We start from the raw sequence: 24,361 nt of genomic DNA, 5'->3' as shown, positions 1-24,361 counted from the left end.
ATTTTACAGATGAGGAAATCTACGCTCAGAGAGGTCAAAGCCCCAGAGGAAGTGGTAGAGTCAGCACAGGAAGCCAGCCCATCTGGCTCTTACCGCCACATTCTCTGTCAGCACGTAACGCTGATTCTGTGAAGCTAATCTTTTAAACAGTCCGTTTCTCTAGTCTACTAAAGCGCCCAGGTAATATACATAGCAATGCTATTATGCAGAGATCATGAGTCAAGGCACACAGCATATCTAATTCAATACCCTTCAAGGCGAAACTGCCATTTAGAAGTTTTATTTCCAAGGAGCCTCTGTTGTACCTCAGCCGAAGTTAAACCTCGCTCCTGCCCTTGAGCTATGTTCACAAACCAGGGGGAGGAATGTGAAAAGGAAAAGCCTAAATGTGGACAGGCAGACAAAGAATCAAACCTAGTCTCCGATCACACCCACCCCTTCTTGATTACAGTGATCAGGCTGCAAGTCTCCAAGCCTCCAAAGGGCCTCGGGAGAATGTGAGATAAGTGTCCCCGTGGCTTTGCTGCATGACGAGGGGAAAATGATATGCTATTAAGGCAGAGGCAGGGAACAAGGCGTTCCAAGGTGAATAAAGCAGAGAGGAGCTTCACATCAGCCCCTGAGCACATGGTCCCCAAAGAGTAACATGTTCTTCCCAGAATATTCTCCAGTTAATGATGAAGCCAGTCATGGATTCCTCAGCAACTGGGACGAGTGCATGCCTAAGTCACAAAGACTATGTGAGCAGCGGGAGACAAGGAGAAAAAACAAACAGGGAAAGATACATCACAAACTACCCATGGAAACAAATTCTCAGAAGGAAGCAGTGCGGGGTAAGCCCAGGCTGAAAGTGATTGATGCACGTGGCTAGTTGACTTAATAGCAAGACGGCAAAACTGCCACAGTACATGGAAATAGCCCACCCTTAAAAGAAGGCGTACTCAATCTTTACTTCCCAAACCTGCAGCTACCTTTCCCCCTCTTTCTTCCCTCTTTTCCTCCTTCTTTCTTCCCTTCCTCCCTCCCTCCTTTCCTTCCTTTCTTCCTTATACTCCCTCCCTCCTTTCCTTCCTTTCTTCCTTATATCTATCCATCCATCCATCCGTCCACCCACCCACCATCTCCCTTGGACCTTTCAATAATCAGGTATTCCAGACCAGTGTTCTCCAGCCAAACTGCCTAATGCAAATCCTGGGCCTACCACTTACTAGCTCTTTGCTCTTGCCTCACAAGGCCTATATCTCAGTATCCTCATCCATAAGGGGGGTTGCAACCGTTTCGACCTCACAGAGCTGTTAAGAGGATCAAATCTGCTAACCATGTCCCTAGCATGCTGCTTAGTACATACTGAATACTTAATACATAAAACTGCAGCAGTATTACTCTTACTTTTTATTTATGTTTATTTATTTACTTTTTAATCAGCAGAGAGAGATCACATTCAGGGCTTGGTTCCCACACCAGCAGGGAAGATACTTAAGAAGCTCCTTGAATGGGACATCGTTAAAGTTACTCTGTTGCTAAAGCTTATTACCGTTGCTTTGACCAGTGGTCCTCAAATCTGCGCAGGCACCCGGGGCTTGGTGGAACACAGATCGCCAGGCCCCTAGAATTCACATTTCTTACAAACTCCCAGTGATATCAATGTTGCTGGTCCAGGGCCAGACTTAGACAACCGCAACCATGGTTCACAGGATCCATCTGGTTCCTGACCTCCTCTCCTGAAAATGTGCTAATGTAAGCACCAAGGTCACTCACTGTTTTGCCTGCCCTGTTGCATTATGGGAGACCTATTACTGAATGCTTCCTCGACTTGCCGCTCTCTGGTCACCCTCTGTGCCTTGTCCTTACGAATATGTCTGTTCTTGTCCACTAATGACACACAGGTGGCTGTGAACTTACATTAGGGAAACCTCCTGGGTCCAGGCCCATCCCACACCTCTTTTTCTTTACCTTGCTCTCCTGGGTTAGTGTTCAGGGCTATTTCTATAGGCTCTGTTACCACCCAGTCCTGGAACTGCCACCCTTGATCATTGGTAACCACTTTAAATTCACTGTGACACTGATGACAGCAAACAGCTCACTGTATAGGTGATTTTCCCCAAGGGCATAGCTCTCAACACAGCCTGAGAGCTTGACTTAAATTCTTAAGTGACAGACTGATCACAAGATCCTGACAAAGCACTCAACTTCTCAGAAAAGGGAAATCACCATAAAGCCTGCTCAAAACCTCGCTGTTGTGAAGGAATACCATTGTCATGGCCTTCCAATAGAATGGCATTCTGATAAAACCCCCATGAACAGCACATACGGAGATAATTCGACATAATTCGTTCTTCATATTGAACTTTGGTGATCACAATTGACTTTTTTAAGTGCTATCAAAACCTCTGATTAAATTTTACAGTATAGCTGCTTGAGTGGGAAGAGTATTTTTTTTTTTCCTTCTTTTTTTGCGGTACGCGGCCCTCTCACTGTTGTGGCCTCTCCCGTTGCGGAGCACAGGCTCCGGATGCGCAGGCTCAGCGGCCATGGCTCACGGGCCCAGCCGCTCCGCGGCACGTGGGATCTTCCCAGACCGGGGCACGAACCCATGTCCCCTGCATCGGCAGGCAGACTCAACCACTGCGCCACCAGGGAAGCCCGGGAAGAGTATTTTTAAAAATCCATGATGCACTGCATACCAAAAAAGTTTTCATGGTCAACTAAAATTCCACAATGCTCACTACCATAGTGTCAGAGAAGACCCACTCAAAAGACACATGGTTAAATTTGTTTAATTAGCAATCCAGAAACTTATTTAATTATGGAGAGCTCCACTCTTGATTCATATAACATCTGTTCACATTTTTCTAACATTTATAATTATGCATGCAAAAATATTTAGAACCAAGTTCTAGTCTAGAAACCAGGGATATAGTAACGAATAAGACAAAGTCCCTGCCTCCATAGAGCTACAATGCAAAGGGTGATACAGAAAATAAGCAAGAAAATAAATACACAATTTAGTTTCAGGTGGATATAAGTGTCCTGCAAAAAAAAACCTAGTGGGCAGAGCTAAACGTTCAGAACTGGGACACTTCAACATTTGAATTTTGGGAAGAGAAGAAGTAGGACTCAGATTAAGGATACAGCGAAGAAGGAGGCAAATCAAGAGAGGGTAAGCTCTCAAACTGATGGAAGAAGGAACTTCAAGGAGTGTATCATCAACAGTCAGCACTGTTGAAAGCTTGCGTTAGCTTCCATGAAACTGGGAGAATAAAACTTAACTAAAAAGCACATGACAAGATGCTCAACATCATCAGTCATTCGTAAAATGAAAATGAAGACCACATTGAAATGTCACTTAGCAGTCAATAGAATGGCAATATTCAAAAAAGAAAATAACAATGTGGATGAGACTGTGGAGAATTAGAGCATTCACAGGCTGCTGGTGAAAATGTAAAATGATGCCACTGTTTTGGAAAATAGTTCTGCACTTCCTCAAAAAGTTAAACATAGAGTTACCATATGATTCAGGATTCTACTCCTAAGTACGTACCCAAAAGATCTGAAAACAGGTCCACACAAAAACTTGTATATGAATATTTATAGCAGTATTATACATAATAGCCAAACAGGGAAAACAACCCGTATGCCCATCAAGTAGCGAACGTACAAAAAACATGTGGTATAGCCAGACAATGGAATATGATTTGGCCATAAAAAGGAATGAAGTACTGTTAAGTGAAAGAATTATGCTAAGTGAGTTATGCTAAGCGAAAGAAGCCAGACACAGAAGGCCAGATATATCATTCTGTTTATATGAAATGCGCAGCATGGGCCAATTCATAGAGACAGAAGGTAAATTAGCAGTGGCCAAGGGGAATGGGGAGTGGCTGCTAATGGACATGACGTTTCTTTTGGGGATGATGAATTTATTCTAAAATTACATAGTCATGATGGTTGCCCAACTTTGTGAATATACTAGAGAAACATGAAACTGTATACTTTAAAGAGAGTGAATTTTATGGTATGTGAATTATGTTTCCATAAAACTGATATTAAAAAAGAAAACTGAAGCGGATTTTTTTTTTTCCTGAAGAGGATTTAAGAGAGAGTAGAAGGTGAAGGAAAGGAGATAAATAAGCACAGATAACTTTTCCAAGGAAAAGGAGTTTCACAAAGAAATCCAGGGCAGTAGTTGCAGAGGAGGGAGAAAATCACTTGTGAGGAAATATGGGCTTAAGTTTCCCGAGGCTACTAGTTTCTACAATTATTATTATTACCCTTAGTAGTAGTCATTGTTGTTAATACTTAATGAAAGATCACTACATACCAGTCCCTGGGTTGACTTACATCATTATTTCAATGAACCCTTACAATGCTGCCTAGAGGTTGTTAATAAATACATCACCATTTCCAAGAGACGAAATAGACCAAAGAGGTTAAACGACGTGGCCAAGCTCCTGAAGGCGTGACCAGGAGGTGAAATCTGAACCTGAGTCTGCCATCAGACACTGGAGCATTTGCTCTTCACCAGCAAGTGACACCATCTCTCAGGAGGCCACCCTGGCTCTCCAGATTCCAAATATAAGGTCACCTCTTCGCCATGGCCTCTTGATGCCTCTGCCAGCTCCCTGATTTCTCAGTAATGTCTTTGATCACATCTGCAAGTGCTTTCGGACTTGCACCCCTCAGGGGATGGAACCTGCCTTTGCCCAGAGATCTCAATTCACTTAAAGCAAGGATGTTATCTCCTAAGTCCCATTTCCACCTTACGTCTTCCTAGTTCAGTCATGCCAGATATAAATATAGATTAACCAAGTTGTTCAATGTCAAGTCTTTTTTCCCCCCTAATTTATTAATTGTATGTAGTTTGCACCAAGCAGTAGATCCACCCTTTCCTGGCTCATCTGCTTGAGTAAATTTTAGCTTTTAACGCCCTTTCCGTTATCTTTTTCTCCAAATGTAGGGTCTCTCTCAGTGTTAATACCTTAACAACATTTTTATAGGTCCCGCCTCTTTTGCACGATCTGTGTGTCTCCTTCCATCCTTTTGAACACATCTACTTTACCCCATACTCACCTGAGGATGGTCAGTATAGTCACACTGATGTGTTTTGTTGTTATCAGAACATATTCTAATTTGTCTATAAGGGATAAAATCATGGCGGGGAAAGGGCAGGGAAGACTAGAGATAGAGAGCTACCCTGCTCCATAACTAGGGTCCAGCAACCTCCATCAGTTGCCCCAGTATGAATCCCTCTCCCTCAGATTAATGAGTAATCACAGAAGGCAAGTCTGATTCCGAAGGAAAACAAAAACACTGCTTTGGGAGGCAGACAGGGGACCCTCCAGTATGTCCATCTCCTAATCCCAGGGCTGGTGAATATGTTAGGTTGTATGGCAACGAAAAATTACAGTTGCAGAAGGATTAGCATTGTTACCAGATGACCTTAAAACAGGGAGAGTATGAATGACCCTGAATTATCCACCTGCACCCAATGTAACCACAAGGGTCCTTAAAAGTGGAAGAAGGTGAACATAGCCAAAATTTAAACTTTGTGCTTCAAAGGATACAGTCAAGAAAGTGAAAAGGTAACCCGCGGAATGGGAGAAAAATTATTTTGCAAATCATCCATCTGATAAGGGACTTGTATCTAAGACGTATAAAGAACTACTACAACTCAGTAATAAAAAGACAAAAAAACCAACTAAGCAAATGGGCAGGGGTTGAATAGGCATTTCTCCCAAGAAGATGTGTAAATGGCCAATAAGCAGAGGAATGGAGTTAGAAGGCCATCCCTTCAAAACAACTTCATGAGAGTTTGCCTCCCTCCCTCCCTCCCCCCCTCCCTCCCCCCCTCCCCCCCTCCCCCCCTCCCCTCTTTGTTTTCCCCCCTTACAGGCAGATAAGAATACTTAAAACCAGCAGAAATCAGATCCCAGCATGAAACGTATTACTAGTGAGGGGCCGTATAATTTATTGTCCAAAGGGGAATTTGGGGAGTGAAACGAGGCATTGTTCATCACTACACTGGCCTGTTTATAACTATAGATGGGCCCCGACTTACGATGGTTCTACTTAAAATTTTCTAACTTTACGATGGTGCAAATGTAATAAGTAGAAACCATACTTTGAATTTTGAATTTTGATCTTTTCCCAGGCTCACGGCGATATGTGGGTCCGTACTGTCTCGTGATGCTGGGCGGCGGCAGCCACTACAGCTCCCGGTCAGCCACTGGATCACAAGGGTAAACAACAGATACACTGACAACCATCTGTACCTAGACAACCATTCTGTTTTTCACTTTCAGTATAGTATTCAGTAAGGTCCATGAGCTATTCAACACTTTAGTATAAAATAGGCTTTGTGTTAAGATGATTTTTCCCAACTGTAGGTGAATGTAAGTGTTCCCAGCACGTTTAAGGCAGGCTGCTAAGCTATGATGTTCTATAGGTTACGTATATTAAATGTATTTTCACCTTAACGATATCTTCAACTTACGATGGGTTTACTGGGATGTCACCCTGTTGTAAGTAGACGAAGATACATAAACGTCTAAACCCAGACCGTTTCAAATAAACCAGGGCATACGCTCACCCAAATATTAATTATTTAATTGGGAAGGATGATAGCCTCACTAAATTGGGATTTGACATCCCCTCAACCTGGCTTACAATCCCAGATCCGCCACTTTGACCAGTTTGGTGACCTTGGACAATTTACTTACTCTCCGTAAGCCTCCGTTTCCTCATCTGCTGCAATGGACACAGTAACATTTCCTATGTCTCAGTGTTTTGGTGAGAATGTGATAATGCATACAGAGCCTTATGCACAGTTAGTGGCACACAGTGCTCTCACGTAAATGGTAGCAAATGTTTTATCATTGATAATGCCTTAAAAATGGGTAGATGAATGATGTGAAAGTACTATAAATGTGTAAGTAAAGTTTTTTTATCTTATGAGAACGAAATGACTAAATGGTGTGTCCGTGTTTTCTCTATAGAAAAGAAGTGGACTAAATTTGGGGGATTCTTCAAATAACAGATGAAACAGCCCCCATCTCTTTAGATGCTAAGACTGCATCACTCCCATTGTTCAAATGACAGCCTCAGAGTAGTGGGTGATGCGTTTATTGCCACATCGTTGTTACTGTCAGGGAGGAAGAAAACTTTCCTCTACTCTTCTAGGTTCTTCTGGCTGCTCTAAGAATTAAACTGACATAAGACAGATTAACAGGAGAAAATCAAATTTAATATTGTACGTACGGGAACCGAATATATATGAGAGGTACAGAGACAGAAAACTAAAATGAGGTACATACGCTGTCCTGAGCTAAGGAATGGGACAGGGGACTGGGGCTTCCAAGGACAGGAGGGTCATTCACAGGACGGTGAGGAGAAGAGCAAAGTTTGGTAATTAGATGTCTGCCCTGCCATATAGACGGGGAAATTTAGATAAAATTTATCTTTGGTAATAACTCTTTTTCTGGGAAAAATCCCCAGTTGAAATTCTTCTAGGTAGTTAAGGGAGGGGAAGTAGTTTCTCTTGAGCCCACAGGGTCTCCATTGCCTTTAGCGCAACAGAATCCACGTGCCAAAGCGCACATCTTGGGGAGGCCTGTTCTGAACGCTTACATTACCTAGATTATATAACTTAAGCCTCTAGTACAAAAGAAGCCTGGGACTTCTTTTTGAGACAGTAAATGGTTCTATTTGATGAAAAGAGGATGTTCTGCCCTTCAGAAGTCAGGGAGAGGTAGGAGGTAGACACCAAAAGTCTACAGTAATTTGAGAGTTACAATCTACTGGAGGAAGCCAAAGAAGTGAAAAACTAGAGGCAAGATAAGGGGAAGGGAGACTGTGTTAATGCCTCATGCCCAGATGTTTCTCTCCACATGGCAGTAACTCTACCACCATTCTTCCCTTTAATTCACTCACTAAAGGAAAATGGAAGAAGCCACTTGAAATGTAATTGTCTCTTGATGTTCTCGTTTGAGTCTACTACACAAACAGCAGGGAGATTTCTCATTTTGTTCTGTTTACTGTAGTAGGGTTAAAAAAATAAATAAAAAAAATAGAGGAGGAGCAGTTCTCCCAGCACCTACTTTCTTATTGGTAGTGATTTCCTTGCCCCCAAAAGCGAGTGGTTTTTAAATGAAGTGGGTACATTCTCACAAGCAACATCGCCGTCTTATAAACGTATCGTTAAAACAGGAGAGGTGATGGAACTATGACAATAGCTCCCATTTCCTTCTCAGGGTGAGTGGCCTATATGCTATTCATCTTTTATTTTTCTTCTCATTTGCAATCAGTGCTTCCTTTACTTTACCAAGACAAATGATAGAAAAGGTGAGTTTTCTTCCCCTATGTCCTGTTTTGAATTTGCGAGCAATGGGTAAGGAAGTTAATCTACTTTTTATCTGTTCTTCTTGTTCTAACTTTTAGTGGGAGAACACCTTAAAACAAAGAAAACAAATCTCTCCTGGGTTTACCCACTACCTATTACAGCATCTCGTGATCCAGTACTTTGCAGTGGAGACGAGCTACTCATGTGTGCAGTGTGGAAGATGGGGGAAACTGATTGGCAAAATGGAGGCACTGACACTAGCTCACGTTTGTTCAGTTCTCTGGGCTTCTCTTCTTGTGGAGGGGGAATTGAAGAAGAGCCTGCCAATTACTTCCACCTTGTGAACTTAAAGCCCAAAGGAAAAGACACATACCCACGCTTTCAGAGTTCAGTGACACTCTATACAGCATCAGATTCCATCAGCTTGCTTGTATTTGACTTGAAAAGACCTTAATTTTTTAAAGATTTGAAATTTAAAGCTGCTTGGTCACTAAAAGCTCCTTTAAACTCTCATTGTGGTTTGGAGCCATACATCATGAGAGCTGTGATGCTCAGATGATGTACTGCACTCCTACATCATCGGAGCACCATCCTTCTCATGATATATTATTACAACTCACAGCTGGAACACCACCGGTGTGATGTACGGCTTAAAGACACAACCGTTAAGCCACGAAACTCCACAGGGTCTCAACAAAGTCGGAGATGTTTTTGAAACTGAATTGGTTCTTTATCTTTTACCTTTTTTTAAAGTTTCTCGGTTTGACTGGGACGATTGCGGCACCTGGAAAATTGTGTTTCCTCTGTTTCATGAAAGGCACACCAGCTGCAATATGCTACAGGAAGGAACTTGCTAACACAAGGGCCAGAAACCATCACTGTGCCTGTGCCTTTTGACAGACAACTAATTTTATTCCTGAGTCAAACATGTCAAGGTGTCCTCAAGGCCCTGGAGCAGAAGCACTTCCAGTGACACTTATTTTGGAACTTAGTAGCTGGTAGTGTTTTCACACTGACCCTAAACTTTGCAGCAGAAGGTGAGGCCTCCCCAAACCAAGCGAGGAAGAATCCAGCCAGGAAGAAAACAGAACCGAACCTTCTGGTTTATAGCAGAAGCGGGTTGTCAAACATATTTTCAAAACTACTGTTGTGTAACATAGTGATAATAAGATCTACTGAACATTTGGAATATGCCAGCATTGGTCTAAGCACTTTATCTACTTGTTTCATATAACCCACACAATAATTTTATGTGTTAGGATACTGGTTTTCTCTCCACTTGAAAGATGGAGAGATAAAGAAATGCAGGCCTTGGGAGGCAGAGTGAGTAGGTTTTCTCAAGGCCAAAGCCCAGGTGCGACACTTCCTACTGGCACCTGAGGTGTAGTGAAACACAGCCCAGCAGGAGGTATCATCCCTCTGCCCCGCACACTACTCACCCTCAGGATACTGAGCGCTTGTGCAAGAGAGTCCCATGAGAGAACAGATGTCTCACACATTTGAGAGAGATCTTGTAAAATATTTTATATTATCATCTTCTGGCTCATGATTCATTTTCAAAGTGACCATAACAGCTTCAAGTTCTTAAAACTGTCCAGCAAGAAGACAGGAGAATTTGTAATCATTGCCCTTAAAAAAGCTGACCAACTCAAGTAAGATCTGCAAAACCATGATAATCCTCAAATATGGTCATTCCTACAGCATTAGGTTATACTCCTGCAACAAGGCAAGTGGAAGCCCAGGCAGACCCTTCCAGGGTAGAGTCTTCCTGTCGAGCCACACAGGCAGGAGCAGGAGGTCAGAGGTTCTTTGTGAAACTGGTTCTGTTTGCTGCCTTGCAGGGAAAGCGCCTTAGTGCTACTTCCAGTAAAACAACTTTCAAGAGGTACAAGAACGTTTCAGGATTTGTCACCCTTGTATTTTATGAGCTACCATTGTAGCTGTTGTGTTTATATATTCTTGGTAGAAAAAATTAAAAAGGAACTCCCTCCGTGTGGAGTTCCTTTCCCTCCTTCTCTCCAACTTCCTCTCAGTTTTTAAGAGCCAGTTCAGATGTCACCTCTTCTGTGTGGCCTCCAGACTCTCCAGGGTTCCTCCAATTCTTTGTATGTATCTCAATGACTGCTTTTATCACAAAATATCAAGAATTACAGTTCTCTCTCTTTCATTACTCTAGAACTCTAGCTTAGTCCTTACCATATTTTCTTCCTGATTATTTCTTTCCCCCTCCTCCCAGATTCCTAGCTTAGAGAACACGTTGTGTAATTGTTGGAAGGATGGATACGTAGATGAATAGATGGAAGGACAAATGAATGAATGGATGGATAGATGGTGGGTGGGGAGATGACTGTGATCTTACTTTGTTAGCTTGCTTAAAAAAAAAAAAAACAAAAAGACAAAAGTAACCTCATACACATAGATCTTCTTCTCCAGTCTTGTCTTTTCCCTCTGCTTAGAAGTTCCTGCACATGCAAGCATGTGGTCTCGCTGGAGCCATTCTGACTGCATGGCACATGCCTTTCTTCCCCACTGAAAAGTATTGGTTTATCAAAATGTAAGTTTGAAGGTCTTATCTTTCTAGCTTCACGTATGTCCTTTTTAAAAACTTCTCATATATGCTTGAGTGTCTGGAGCCAATAGCTTATCCTGAAAACGATCAGTATCCAGCCGACCGCCAAGGGGAGGGATTCTTTGTTCAGCATTAACTTCAATAAGAGTCACCGTGATTCTCTCTCAGGAGAGAAGAAGAAACCCACCCTTTCTTTGGATAGCTTCTGACCTTCACAAATGAATTCCAGGATGCATTCTTCACTAGGAAGAATATCTAGCATATATATTTTTTATTTACACACCACATCAGGACATTAATCTGCAGAGTTATTCCCTCTGGGTGTCTTTCTGTTGGGTCTACAATAAAGGATTTGGATGCAGAAGAAACAGTGGTAGCATTTTTCCTTGTCTTACTCATTTCGTGACAAATGTACATTGCTTTACTGTTTGCCATACACATAATTACAGTTCTTTAATTTATGTTTCAATAAAACATAAAATAATAAACATTTACTGCTCCATGAATTAACATTCAAATGAAGCCTCTAATGGAGGTTACACGTTTTGAAGCAGCTCTGTGGCTTTCCAGAATCTCGCCCTCTACTTAATGGGCATCATTTCCATAATCTGTGCATTATTGCTTAAGCCTCCCTTTAGGAATATTTTACAAAGCAAAAATTTTGTGAAATATTACCAGTCCAAAGGGGTAAAAAATGTTAAGGGGATTAGCAACTTCTCCTGTTAAAGGGACAGGACAAGCTTTCATGTCCCTCCAGAGACAGTGATACGGTAATTATGGAGACGGTGTTTCCTAATTATCTCACCAGCCAAGTGCATCTCTAGTAGAGTTTTTGCCTTTAATATCTGGTTTAAATAAAAGTAATGAGAAACCCAGAAAGTTCAGCCATAAAGGGCAAGCTTGTGCTAATTCCCTTTCTAGTGCTAGGAAAGGGACCAGGAAGGTCAGCATACCACAGACTGGACATTTCTGAATGTGGTTAAACAGACACATGACTTGAGTATCAAATGGTCACCGTGAAGTAACTGAATCCAGACAAGATCTTAGGTCGAGCTTCAAGTTGATGGTGTCACATATTGCTATCAGTGCAAGTTATTATTTAGGAAAATTACTTAATATAGTTTTATGGCATTATCATTTCAAACAGTTAAAAATTCAAATAATGTTTTGCAAACGGTGTTCCAAAAAGCAGGTGCTTTAAAAAAAAAAACCACTGAATCTTAACGATATATTTATTTATTTTCTCTTTGTCCAACAGCTCAGACTGCATTGTTTAACTAGAGGGAAAAAAAAGATGCCAGGGGAAACCAAGAAACAAAGATCCTTTGCAGTGTGATAAGATCCAGATACTCAGCCTCCGCTGAGAGGTGATGAAATGCATTAAAGTGACAGCTGTCACTTCAGGACACGTCAGCTTGCTTTAGTGGTGGGTCAGGACAATTTATTTAAACTTTCTCAGGGGGCACTCATTCACACAGAGCTGCGTTTCTCTAGTATGAATAAATATCTCGGGACCTGCATGCAACACTGTGAGACTGTGTTGTTATTTGAAGCAGGAATTACAGCAAGCAGCTAAGAGTTCCTAAGAGGACCTGTACCCTCTCCTAACATTTTATGATTTGCTATGAGCTCCTTTGCTATATGCTCCTTACTTTCACTGTTACTGCAAAATCTTTCCAACAAACATTACCCTTCCTTCACGCGAGCGGAATACAAGATTTCCGCCATTTCAACATGGCTATTTTCACATAAGACTTCAACAAAATAAAACATTCAGCATAAATAGAATTTAGCGTGATCCAAATTTTATCATACTTCTCCTTGGTTTTTTTTCACATCCTGCTTTTCTCTCGATCCATATGCTTTCTTGTCTTCTAATGTTCCTGAATTAGAAAGATTCAGGCAGAACCATCTTTTAGAGCATTACATTTTCCTCGTAACTCAAGAGAGCAGGTATTTATTTCTGAGTCGTGCTTTAGAAATGACATCCTCTTTTAGGATGGAGTAAATCGCAGCCTACAGAGCTGCTAAGCGGAGCTGCTACTTCTTGAAAGGGTTCTTCCCAGATATGCTACAGAGAGCATTAACTTCACAAATGAGATTCTTTTCAAAGTAGTCATTGTAAAACATACGAGAAAAACCACCCTCATCCAACTCCCTGCAACCCATGAGCATTGATTTGATAGCTCAAGACAGGATAAATGACTCCGATTAGGCCAAAGATCCCTGGTTATAGGGACCTCCTAAATCGTATCTCAGTTTGGGTCTAGAGTGATGATCTGGGAGCATTCAGAGGGGCTGCATATCTTAGCCTGGCTCCCACACAGGGGGCCAGGGAGATTTGTGGGACCCTGTCCAGTGGCTTTGAGGCACAAACGATGAATACTACTAAGGCAATAATAAAAAAAAAGGAAATAGGCAGTGGGGAAAGCCCTGGACCCATCCCTCATTTTTCTCATAGTATACTTCATCATTCAATGAGACAGAGTGATTCCATAGACAGTGCCCAGAAATTAGATAATGTGAGAAATCGATAACATTTCTTTTTCTGGATGATTTCACTGACTGAGGCCTGGGATTTCTGTTGACTAAACTCCTTTAATTCTTTAATACAGAATGGAACACTTGCTCACTTCAGTCTCCATGGTTCACCTCCATGGAAGACGCACTGTATCGTGCATTTAGCCTGAAACTCCTTTACAGAAGGAACTGTAGCAGAATTCTAACGACATCTTCAATTTGCAAGAATTCTAATGACATCTTCAATTTACCAGGAATCTGGCCACAGACGCAGGATTTACAGTGGTGGAGACCTTCTTAGGAACGTTTAGCATGAATGTTCCCTCACTGCACCGGTCAGGACTGGCTGTGCAGGAGGCGAGGTCGGATGAACAGTTTATGATGACTTTCCTAAGCCTCTTAATATTCAGAATTAATTTTCAGTCAAGAGGATCATCAAATGGCTGACAGTGTGTTGTTGCACGGAAAGAAACAAATGGTTCTTCGTACTGGTTTAGGACACTGCCTGGCCCTGATTACTGCCAGCACTGGCTTAATTCATGAATGTGATTAACCAACAATTCATCTTTTAAAATGAGTTACACAAGCAGGCTCATGGGTATGAAAGTTGGGAATCATATTCTGCTCCCAAGAAACATCATACCTACACCAGCAAAAAATCTAGACAGAGAGTATCACAGGTAACGCTGAATGAATGACAAGTCCCACACCCAGGGCAAGCTGTAAAGTGCTCACGACAGACACGCAGCCACCAAATCTGGATTTCAGAGCAAGCATAGTGTTCACTTTAAGCCCAGTGACAGAGGAGCTGCAGGACCCCAACCCTGTGTCACAGGATAATGATGTACAGATTCTGCAGCTGAGCTCATTGCCTGATCCTGCTTATTACCAGCTGTGGACAGTCACCCATCTCAGAGCTTCAGAATCCTCTTCTGTAGGATGAACCCACCCCGTGTGAGGACTGAATGGGTTAGTATCACAAAGCGCTTAGACTCGTGCTTGGAGCTTAGTTAGCATCAGTGTCAGCGTTTGCAGCCACCATTGCTGTTGCCGCCTCTGCTGCTGCCACCCTCACCTCTGCTACTGCTACCTGACCACCCAAAACTTTCATTTTTAAATTAAATTTTTAAATAAATACTCATGGAACAGGTCACCTTCCAACTGTCTTCTAAGGAGTTCAATCTATTCTTTAAAAATTTATTCAGTTGAATCCTAATGTATAAAACAAACAGAAGTAGAACCATTCTCCCACAAGCCAATGCAAGACCCCTGCACACATATCCCAGCTCCCAGAAGCCCTGGGGCTTCTGCACGGCACAGCGTGAAAACCTTTGCTTTCAACCCACTGGGGAAGGAGACTGAAAGCAGAGACCTGGGGGCCTCTCCCTTAGGGATACAAAGCTTCAGGCAGTGGAGCTTGATGGTTAAGTCTGCCAAGTTCTAAGGTCATATGACCAAAGATGACATTCCCATTCCAACTGTCATTTCTTGAGTGACCCTGGGAAACAGTTTTACACCTGTGAGCCTTGGGTTCCACAGGTATAAAAATGCAGATTATAATGGACCTTCTTTGAATGACTGCAGAGAGGATGAAATGAGATAACGCACGAAGAGCCCTAAGCACGGCTCCTGTCATCATAAGTAAATGCACAACCAATTTGAGCAGCTCTTCCAGTTATTATCATTTACGTCTCTGTTCAAGCATTACCTCCTGCTATAAACTGAATGCGTGTGTGCCCCTAAAATTCATATGCTGAAATCCTAACCCCCAATGCTATGGGTATTAGGAGATGCAGTCTTTGAGAGGTAATTAGGTCATGAGAGTGGAGCCCTCGTGAATAGGATTAGGGATCTTATAAAAGACACAAGTGAGTTTGCTTCCCTCTCTCTGCTCCCCGCCATGTGAGGATAGAAGAAGGGAGCCGTCTGCAAACCAGGAAGCAGGGCCTCACCAGATACCAGCTCTGCAGATGCCTTTACTGTAGACTTCCGAGCCTCCAGAACTGTGGAAGGTGGTGTTGTTTAATGAACCCAGACTGCGGTGTCCTGCTGTAGTAGCCTGATGTAAGACACCTCCCTAGTGAGGACTCTCCCCATTCCTTAATATAAAAGGACCTCCACCATAACACCGTCTCCATAACACAATCCCCTTTCCCCACCTATAATTACAATCTCTATTTGTTTACTTTTAAAATTTTTTTGACATATTCATAGTGGTGACCTCAGCACCTGGAATGATGCTTAGCACACAGAAGACACTCAGTACCTATGTACAGAATGGACCAATTAAGTGGAATAGGAGGAGGAGGAGGAAAAAGGAGGCTTTCCTGCCTGATATTCAAGAGTTTACACGAATGGATCTCTTGACTCTGAATCTCTACTGGACTTGAAACCAGGAGATACAATTAATTCTTTATAGAAATAGCGGAAATAAATGGGATGGCATGTACTGTTGTGTATTGGGTTGGCCAAAAAGTGCCTTCGGTTTTTAAGGAAAAGTAAAAGACACGTTTTTCAATTTCAACAAGAACTTTATTGAACAACGTAGTCACCCTTTTGTTCCACTGACTTCTGCCATTTTTCAGACAACTTTATAATTCCATCTTCCCAAAACTTTTTATCTTCTGGAGCAAAGAACTACTCCAGGTGCCTTTTACAGTCTTCCAGGGATTTGAAATTTTTTCCATTAAAAGAATTTTGTAAAGACCAAAGTAAACGGAAATCCGAAGGTGCAATGTCTGGTGAATACAGCAGATGAATCAGAACTTTCCAGCCAAGCTGTAACAGTTTTTGCCTGGTCATCAAAGAAACATGCGGTCTTGCTTCATCCTGATGGAAGATTATGCATTTTCTGTTGACTAATTCTAGATGCTTTTCATCGAGCGCTGCTTTCAGTTAGTCTAGTTGGGAGCAGTACCTGTTAGAATTAATCGTTTGGTTTTCCAGAAGTAGCTCATCATAGAGGACTCCCTTCCAATCCCACCATAGACACAACATCACCTTCTTTGGATGAAGACCGGCCTTTGGTGTGGTTGGTGGTGGTTCATTTCACTTGCCCCACGGTCTCTTCCATTCCGCATTATTGTACAGTATCCACTTTTCATCGCCCATCACAATTTGTTTTAAAAATGGAACGTTTTCATTACGTTTAAGAAGAGAACTGCGTGCGGAAATACGGTCAAGAAGGTCTTCCTTCGCTTAACTTATGTGGAACCCAAACATCAAAGCGATTAACATAACCAAGCTGGTGCAAATGATTTTCAATGCTTGACTTGGATATTTTGAGTAGATTGGCTATCTCCCATGGGGTATAACACTGATTGTTCTCAATTAATGTCTCAATTTGATCGCTATCAACTCGTCTACCCCACCGTGGATCATCGTCCAGCGAGAAATCTCCAGCACGAAACTTCGCAAACCACTTTTGACACATTCGATCAGTCACAGCACCTTCCCCATACACTGCACAAATCTTTTTTTGCGTTTTTACCTTCCTTAAAATAATAAAGCATAATATGCCAGAAATTTTGATTTTTTCTTGCATCTTCAATATTAAAATGGCTATACAAAAATTCACCAATTTTGATACTTTTTTTTTTTTTTAATGCACACTGATATGACAGCTGTCACATACAATCTAACAAGATTGTTTCGGATGAAGTTAAAGACAACTAAGTGCTACTAGAGCCACTGTACAGAAAAAAACGAACGAAACTTTTGGCCAGCCCAATATATAGTAGCGTAAGATGACTGTGCTCAAACTATCGACTATTCTTAACATTGCTCTCTTCTTTGAAGGCACAGTGCAGGGAGCAGGGGAATCAAATTAACTTCGAGTTTTGCCAAAATGAAAGTCCAGCCAAAGTAGCAAAGACACAAAACACCAATCTCCTCACTGGCCTCTCACTCTTTTCTGCTGAAGATTGCTCTACATTGTGACCTCTCTCTGCCTCTCTCTCTGTCTCTCTCTCTGTCTCTGTCTCTCCCACACTTGGCTTTATTTTGTCCATGCAAAAGGCCTCTTATCGTATCACACATTCTCTTTTATCCTAAAACATCCTATAGCCTCCCACTGTGGGTACTGTGTATACAATTAAAGTTGGGACTCTTGGCTGGCTTTATGTGTCCTTTGAGGACTTGTGTTGTATTTGGATTCAAAACGTGCTAGCAGACATTGGAAAGAGCACATGAGACTCAGGGCCGCACGGCAGCCACCAGGCTATCATGAGGACCATGAGAGATGGGGACTTCTGCAGGGGCTGGAAGAGACCCAGGAGATGAAGGAACACAGCACCATCAGATTCCATGAGCACAGACGCCCCCGCTCTTCCTTTCCTGACAACAATCCCAAACACGCAAGGTGTGACATGGTTTGTTAAGGTGAGAAGGGCTGCTATGCAGTGGGGGCAGCTCGTCTGGGAAGGGTTGGCAACCGGAAGTCTGGTGATGGGTGGAAAGCTATGTCACCTTTGAGGGGAGCTTACTCTTGTAAACTGCTCTCTTCCCCCAACTGCCTGGCCCCATACCAAGGCCAAAAACATCTCCTAAGGCCCGGGGACCTGGATTCTTCTCATGATCTCAAAGTAGCCTCAGCAACTAGGGAAGGACCGTACTGAACGATTCACATCACCACCATCAGGGAGGTGGTAGGCCCCTGACAGAGGGCCTCCAGATGCCCAGTTCTAAGGCTCCTTCCGAGGGTAGGGTTGCTCACTCCACCCCAACCTTTCTGAACTCTTACTTCACCTTGTTCTCTGACTTGCAGCCCTGCCGCTGTGCATCCATATTTAGCTTCTCAGCCTTAATCTTTATATGTGGCCCTTCCTACAGGCAGCCTCTTTGGTTCTCAGGCAATCACCAGCCTTGGACTCCACCTCTCCAGAGATCTTTGGAATCCATGCCCTGTGCCTCTTGCAGGAACCACCTTCTTCCTGACACTCCCGTGCCCCAGGTCGACTCCCCAAACCCAGCTCGAGCCCACATCTCATTTCCACCTCCTCACACATCTAGGGATGAGTTTTATCAGGTTGTTGGCTAAATATTCAACCAAGAGTGGGTGTGGTCGAGGAAGTCACATTTACAAGACAGAAACAAAGGCTTTTCCTTGAACACAACAGAACAGCAATTCACCCTTTACCAAGAGGCCCCAGGTGGACATTCCTCCAGGCAGTGCCCCCAAGACCCCAGCTGAGCCAGTCCCTCTCTCCCCCTCAGCAACTCACTTCTCCACTAGGTCTTTATCTAGGTAGTTCAGCCCGAGAGATTATGACAGTTGAACAGGTTTCAACCAGAATGCTAAGCCCACTACTCTGAGCACAGACCTGCCCTCCTATTACACTAGTAAGAAGAAAAACCGAGGCATCGCAATAAATCTGTGGATGAGTCTTGGAGATCATGCAGCTTTGCTCAAATTTTACTCCTGGTTTCGCAAGCACTTACACGAGGCGGGTAGCAAAGCGGAACATGGGAGGGAGACCAGGGCACCAGGCTTACAGAAGGAGAAGGCTGGCAAGCACCACGCATTTTCAGGTTGACACAAGTCGAAGATTATTTAAGCCTGGGATGAGAAGGAGATTAGGCAGCTGGCTAGGGAGCAGGCAAAGAAATACTTTCAACCTCAAGTAAATCAGCATGGAAATTGGAAGAGGATTTATATCTCAGGGATGGAAGAAGAAGAATATTCACATCTGTTTTACTGGAAATGCCCCCTTCCTCCCAGCCCTGCTCTGCATAGAGTCCAAGAAGCGGGGCCCTTGGGAACCTTCACTTCAATTAGAACCATTGACTGCAAATGGGAATGAGAACACCACCACTCTCCTCAGCTAATTACAGACGCCTCTTTCCCGCTGCCTGCATAAACGCACAGCATCCTGACTGAATATGCATCCTGGCATATTCAACGATGGCTTTTTAGAGACTCTGCAACTCTCTCTCAAGCACAAGGCCGGCCCAGGACTGAAGGAGAGAACATACCTGGCTCTACCATGAGAATCTTTTTATACCCCAATACCCTTCCTTTGTCACATACGTGTCCTAAGTCAGTGGAACTTACATACCCCTGAGAGCCACAGGCAGCTTAGAGAAGACGGTAGTGGTGAAAAATGCAGCTCTGGAGCTGGATTGCCTGTGTTTGAATCCTCACGCCAGCACTACTCTCTGGAACTCAGAGCAACTTACCTGACTTCTCCAGGCCCCAGTCTCCTCAACTGTAAGATAGATGTAACACTTTGTACATCTCCTAGCATTTTCTCCCTGAGAATTAGGAATAAATTATGTAAAATAAATGCTAGCAAAGGCCTAGCCCACAGTAGGCAGTCTCTAAATGTTAACTATGGTTATCATTTTTATTTTATTGGTAACATTCTACAAATACTTTAATTATTTTGAGATAATTATAGATTCAAAGAAAGGTACAAAAATAGTACAGAGAGATCCTGGGTAGCGTACCCTTCACCTAGTTCTTCCAGCCACTAGACAATGTAGTAGGTACAGTAACACTCAACCACAGTACAATATGAAACCCAGGGAACTGACGTTGGTGGAATGTGCGTATAGTTCTAAGTCACTTTATTACATGTACAGATGTACAACCACCACTGTAACCAAGATACAAAACAAATCCATTACCACAAACATCTCCTTGGTGTCCCCTTACATCCATACTTGCACCCCTCCCCCTACTGTCCCTAACCACTGGCAAGCAATAACCTGTTCTCCAACAGTATGATTCTGTCATTTTGAGAATGCTATATTGGAATCATACTTTAGCTGACCTTGTGAGATTGGCTTTTTTCACTCAGCATAATGTCTTTGAGATCCATCCAAACCGTTGCCAGTACCAACACCTCAAGCCTTTTCACTGTTGAGTAACGCTCCACAGTAGGGATATACCACATTTTGTGAAACCATTCACCTACTGAAGGACCATTTGGTTGTGTCCAATTTGGGACTAGTACAAATAAGCTATTGTGAACACTCAGGCACATGTTTTTGCCTGCGTTTAAATTTTCATTCTCTTGGATGAATACCCAAAAGTGTAACAGCTGGGTCCTGTGATTAGTGTATGTTCGGTTTTCAGGAAACTGCAAACCATCTTCCAGAGTGGCAGTAGCATTTTCTATCCCCACCAGAGAGACTCAGTCTCTCCACGACCTCGCCGGCTTTTGGTGTTGCCACTTTACTGTATCTGTTCTAATCTCTGTGTAGTGATACTCTGTGTAGTGATATCCCATGCAGGTTTGTTTTTTTGTTTTTTTTGTTTTTTTTTTTTGCGGTACGCGTGCCTCTCACTGTTGTGGCCTCTCCCGTTGCGGAGCACAGGCTCCGGACGTGCAGGCTCAGCGGCCATGGCTCACGGGCCCAGCCGCTCCGCGGCATGTGGGATCTTCCCGGACCGGGGCACGAACCCGTGTCCCCTGCATCAGCAGGCGGACTCTCAACCACTGCGCCACCAGGGAAGCCCTCCCATGCAGTTTTAATTTGCATTTCCCTAAGACCTAGTGATGTGGAACATCTTTTCATGTGCTTATCTGCCATCATGTGTGCACTTCAGTGAAATGTCTCCTTAGGCCTTTTGTCCATTTTCTAATTGGATTTTTCATTTTTTCTACTATACTTTTGAGAGTTCTTTTAATATTCTAGATATGAATTCTTTATCGGTAACTTTTTAAATTTCAGGAATCCTTCCTTGGTCTCTTCAGCTAATCTCTTCTTTCTCTAACTTCCTTATAGAAGTTTCACTTAGGATCTTCACTCCTCTCACCTTGACTCTTCCAAAGACAGCACTCCTAGCTGCCTCACTAACCTAAAAGCAGAATCCGTGGCTGTCTTCCTCAGTGTCTTGCCAGGAGTTGGGTATGTATCTAGCTTTCCACTAATGTCCACCAAGAGACTGAATCAAACATACCTGGCTTTTCATTCAGTTACTGTAAGACTTCAACCCAAATCAAAAACCATGGTTACCATGGATACACGGCTTGGGAGCAATGTAAATCATTTAATACCTTGGAAAGGATAACTAATTACACGAAGAAATACACGGACCCAGATGTGTTAATGATTAATTTCTTCTCGGCTACCACACTTTTAGCTAACACGGCAACACAGGGCCGTTTATTGAGGAGTATCTATTTATGCCAACCTGGAGCTCACATTCAGTTAATTAAGCACACATGCATTTCAGAATTTCTGATCTGCGGGCTGTGTTTACATATGAACATCATATTCTATACATGGGCAATTGTTTAGCACGTCTAACCTAGTTCAAGCCTTATATTTAATTATATTTATTATATTTAATGAGGGAGAGTTGCTGAGGGGAATGCAGGGTATGGCTTTGAATTAAATAAACAGCTAACTTCCTTACAAATCACAACAATATGTAATTAAATAATGAGATATCTGAGCTTTGCAGAGTCTTTCTTCCAAAGGAATTAAAGCTCCGAAGAAGACCCAGTCACAGGGGGAGTTGCGGAAGGAGTGTAGGTAAGAAAACATGGCGGCCAGATTCTCGCCCTGCTTCCTGGCCTCCCTGGGTCTCAGTATCATCACTGGTTATAAAATGAAGACACAAATAGACTACTCCCCTCCCCCCTGCACCCCACCGCCTCTGCCACGGGTGTTCTAAGGATCATGTGCTGTAACAGGCGTATCTTTGTTAAAGGAAAAGCACAATATAAAATACAAGATTTATCACTGCAATTAGTTGAGTGGATTCCATTATTTGGGTTTTACACAGCAGACAGAAAAAATGCCATTCAAGGAGGCTCTCCGTGATCTGCACTCCCACCCACCCCGACCCCACCGCCAACCTCAACTCCTTATTCTTCTTCCCCTTGTTCATATATGCCAGCCACCTTGACCTTCGTCTCTCCCCCATAACAGCAGGCACATTCAGGCCTCGGGGGTTCCACACCTGCAAATGCCCCTCCACAGCGAGCCTTCCCCTGATTTCACCCTCCAATCAAACTATCATCCACTCCCCCGCATTGTACACTGCCTCTTTAAATGTCTTCACAGTGCTTACCACTATCTAAAAGCATTGTGTTTCTTTGCTTACTTGCTTTCTTTTCAGCTTTCCGACCTCCACCTTCCACCAGAATGAGGAACAGCAAACCCGATGGCTTGGCATTACTTCTATGCTAAGACCTCAGATGAATTCACTGTAGTGCCCAGGAGGGGAACACATACTCTTTCCTCCAGGACAGACCTAACAGGCACTGGGCAAAAAATCTTCCTTTTACTCTACATAACTTTGGAAAATACCTTTGATTATAACATTGATAGCCATTGTCTTCATGATGGGTTCTCAACAGGCACAAGAATTCTGCAGCCCATAAATGAGACAACTTCATATGAGTAAACAGTAGCGCTCACAGTAATAGTATCGTGTTGAACCACATGAAATGGATGAGATTCACTGTTTTGACCCAAATAGATCCATATGGTTCCACAATGACAAAAACAGCAGCAGGAACCCTTGCATATGCCAGGCTTTGTATTAAGTGTTTGACACCACTGTTGACTGAAAAAAAAAAGACCAACCTGAAAGTTCAGAATTCCGTTTTATTCAGCTCACTTGCTGAGGACTTAAGCCCAGGAGAGAGCCTCTCAGATAGCTCTGAAGGACTGTTCCACAGAGGTAAGGGAGGATCCAGGGTATATAGGAGTTTTGCAGAAACAAACCTGGTAGTTGAATATCAAAAGATTTCTGCTAACTAAAGAAAAAAATAGACATCTCAAATTAATGAATTTAGCAATTTTCTATGTATGGAAAGATGCAAGAGTCTCACTGAAATCATTCCTTTGATATGCACCTTAACTGTCTATGGCCAGCAGCCTATTTCTCTCCATTCTGAATTCCCCTGAGGGTGCACGGTCCCGGGCTGGCGGTGGGGGGAGAGCTACAGTGACTGATGGCTTGTTGGCCACGACATCCTCTGTTTACTGATATGGTAGGTGACATCCTCTGTCCACACCATCTTAGCTTGTACACTTCTCACCACAGTCCCATAATCTGAGTATTATAATTATTCATGTGTTATATAGATGAGAACACTAAGGCTCAGGAAGGTTAAGAGGGTTAAGGGATTTTCCCAGAGATGTAGTGTCATCAGGATACAAACCCCACCCTATACAATCCCAGAGGAAATAATGTGTGTTCCCTTCCCACGGACTAGTGTGCATTTAACTGGGTTCACAGCACAGAAAGAAGAAAGAGCAATGGAGGTTGTTATTCTGTGCTCTGTTGCCTCGAGGACTCCATGGCCACTGATACTGAGTGGGAACTCCTAAACTACACTGACCCTCAAAATGAGATGAGTTGACAGATTTCATGACCACAGACACTGCTTCCAAAAGAAAAAGAAACTGTTGATAAAATGGGTATAGAAACGTATGTTAGCACTTCCTGCTGTTTGTCCTTAACCCAGACAAGAATTCGGAAGAGAACCCTGAGACCAGCTTGCAATGCCTCAGCCTCCTCTGCTGCTTTGGACACCTGAGACCCTGCAGCCACCTCTAGGCCCTCAGTCCAGGAGCGAGACCATTAGACCTAAGGCCTCTCACCTTGGAGAGGTGACTCTTCTTGCCCCAAAGTTTAAGTTCCCACTAAAACTTTAGGATTTCTGACCCCAACACAGGCCTCCCCACATCACCAGTTGCTCCCATCAGCCTCCTAGCTTCCTGCCTCCCTCACTCCCTAGATCAAAAACAACTCTCCCCCTGGAAAGCCCCTTCACCCAGCTCTGCCCAGGGCCATCACCCCTGCCAGCCCAGTTTTTCCCCTGGCTCACCTTCCCAACCACAACATTTGCATCTCAAAGCTAAGAACTGAGACTGGTCTTCTCCTGCCCGCAATGTCCCTAAGAACAATGATCTACAATCTTCACTCAACAATCACCTCCTCTAAACTTGCACTGTTGGCTATGGCAACCCCT

The 24,361-nt window shown here is 43.1% G+C and overlaps 1 protein-coding gene across 15 annotated transcripts in view; it reads right to left on the bottom strand.

The window, feature by feature from the left end:
• Nucleotides 1–24,361, bottom strand: part of FHIT (fragile histidine triad diadenosine triphosphatase) — a 1,448,428-nt gene that overhangs the window by 177,639 nt on the left and 1,246,428 nt on the right. The gene's annotated exons all lie outside the window — the stretch shown is intronic.

The sequence above is a fragment of the Orcinus orca genome, chromosome 10, assembly GCF_937001465.1.
Source record: "Orcinus orca chromosome 10, mOrcOrc1.1, whole genome shotgun sequence".
Lineage (NCBI taxonomy): Eukaryota > Metazoa > Chordata > Mammalia > Artiodactyla > Delphinidae > Orcinus > Orcinus orca.
Note: the sequence above shows the minus strand (reverse complement) of the source record. Positions and strands in the feature narration are given on the sequence as shown.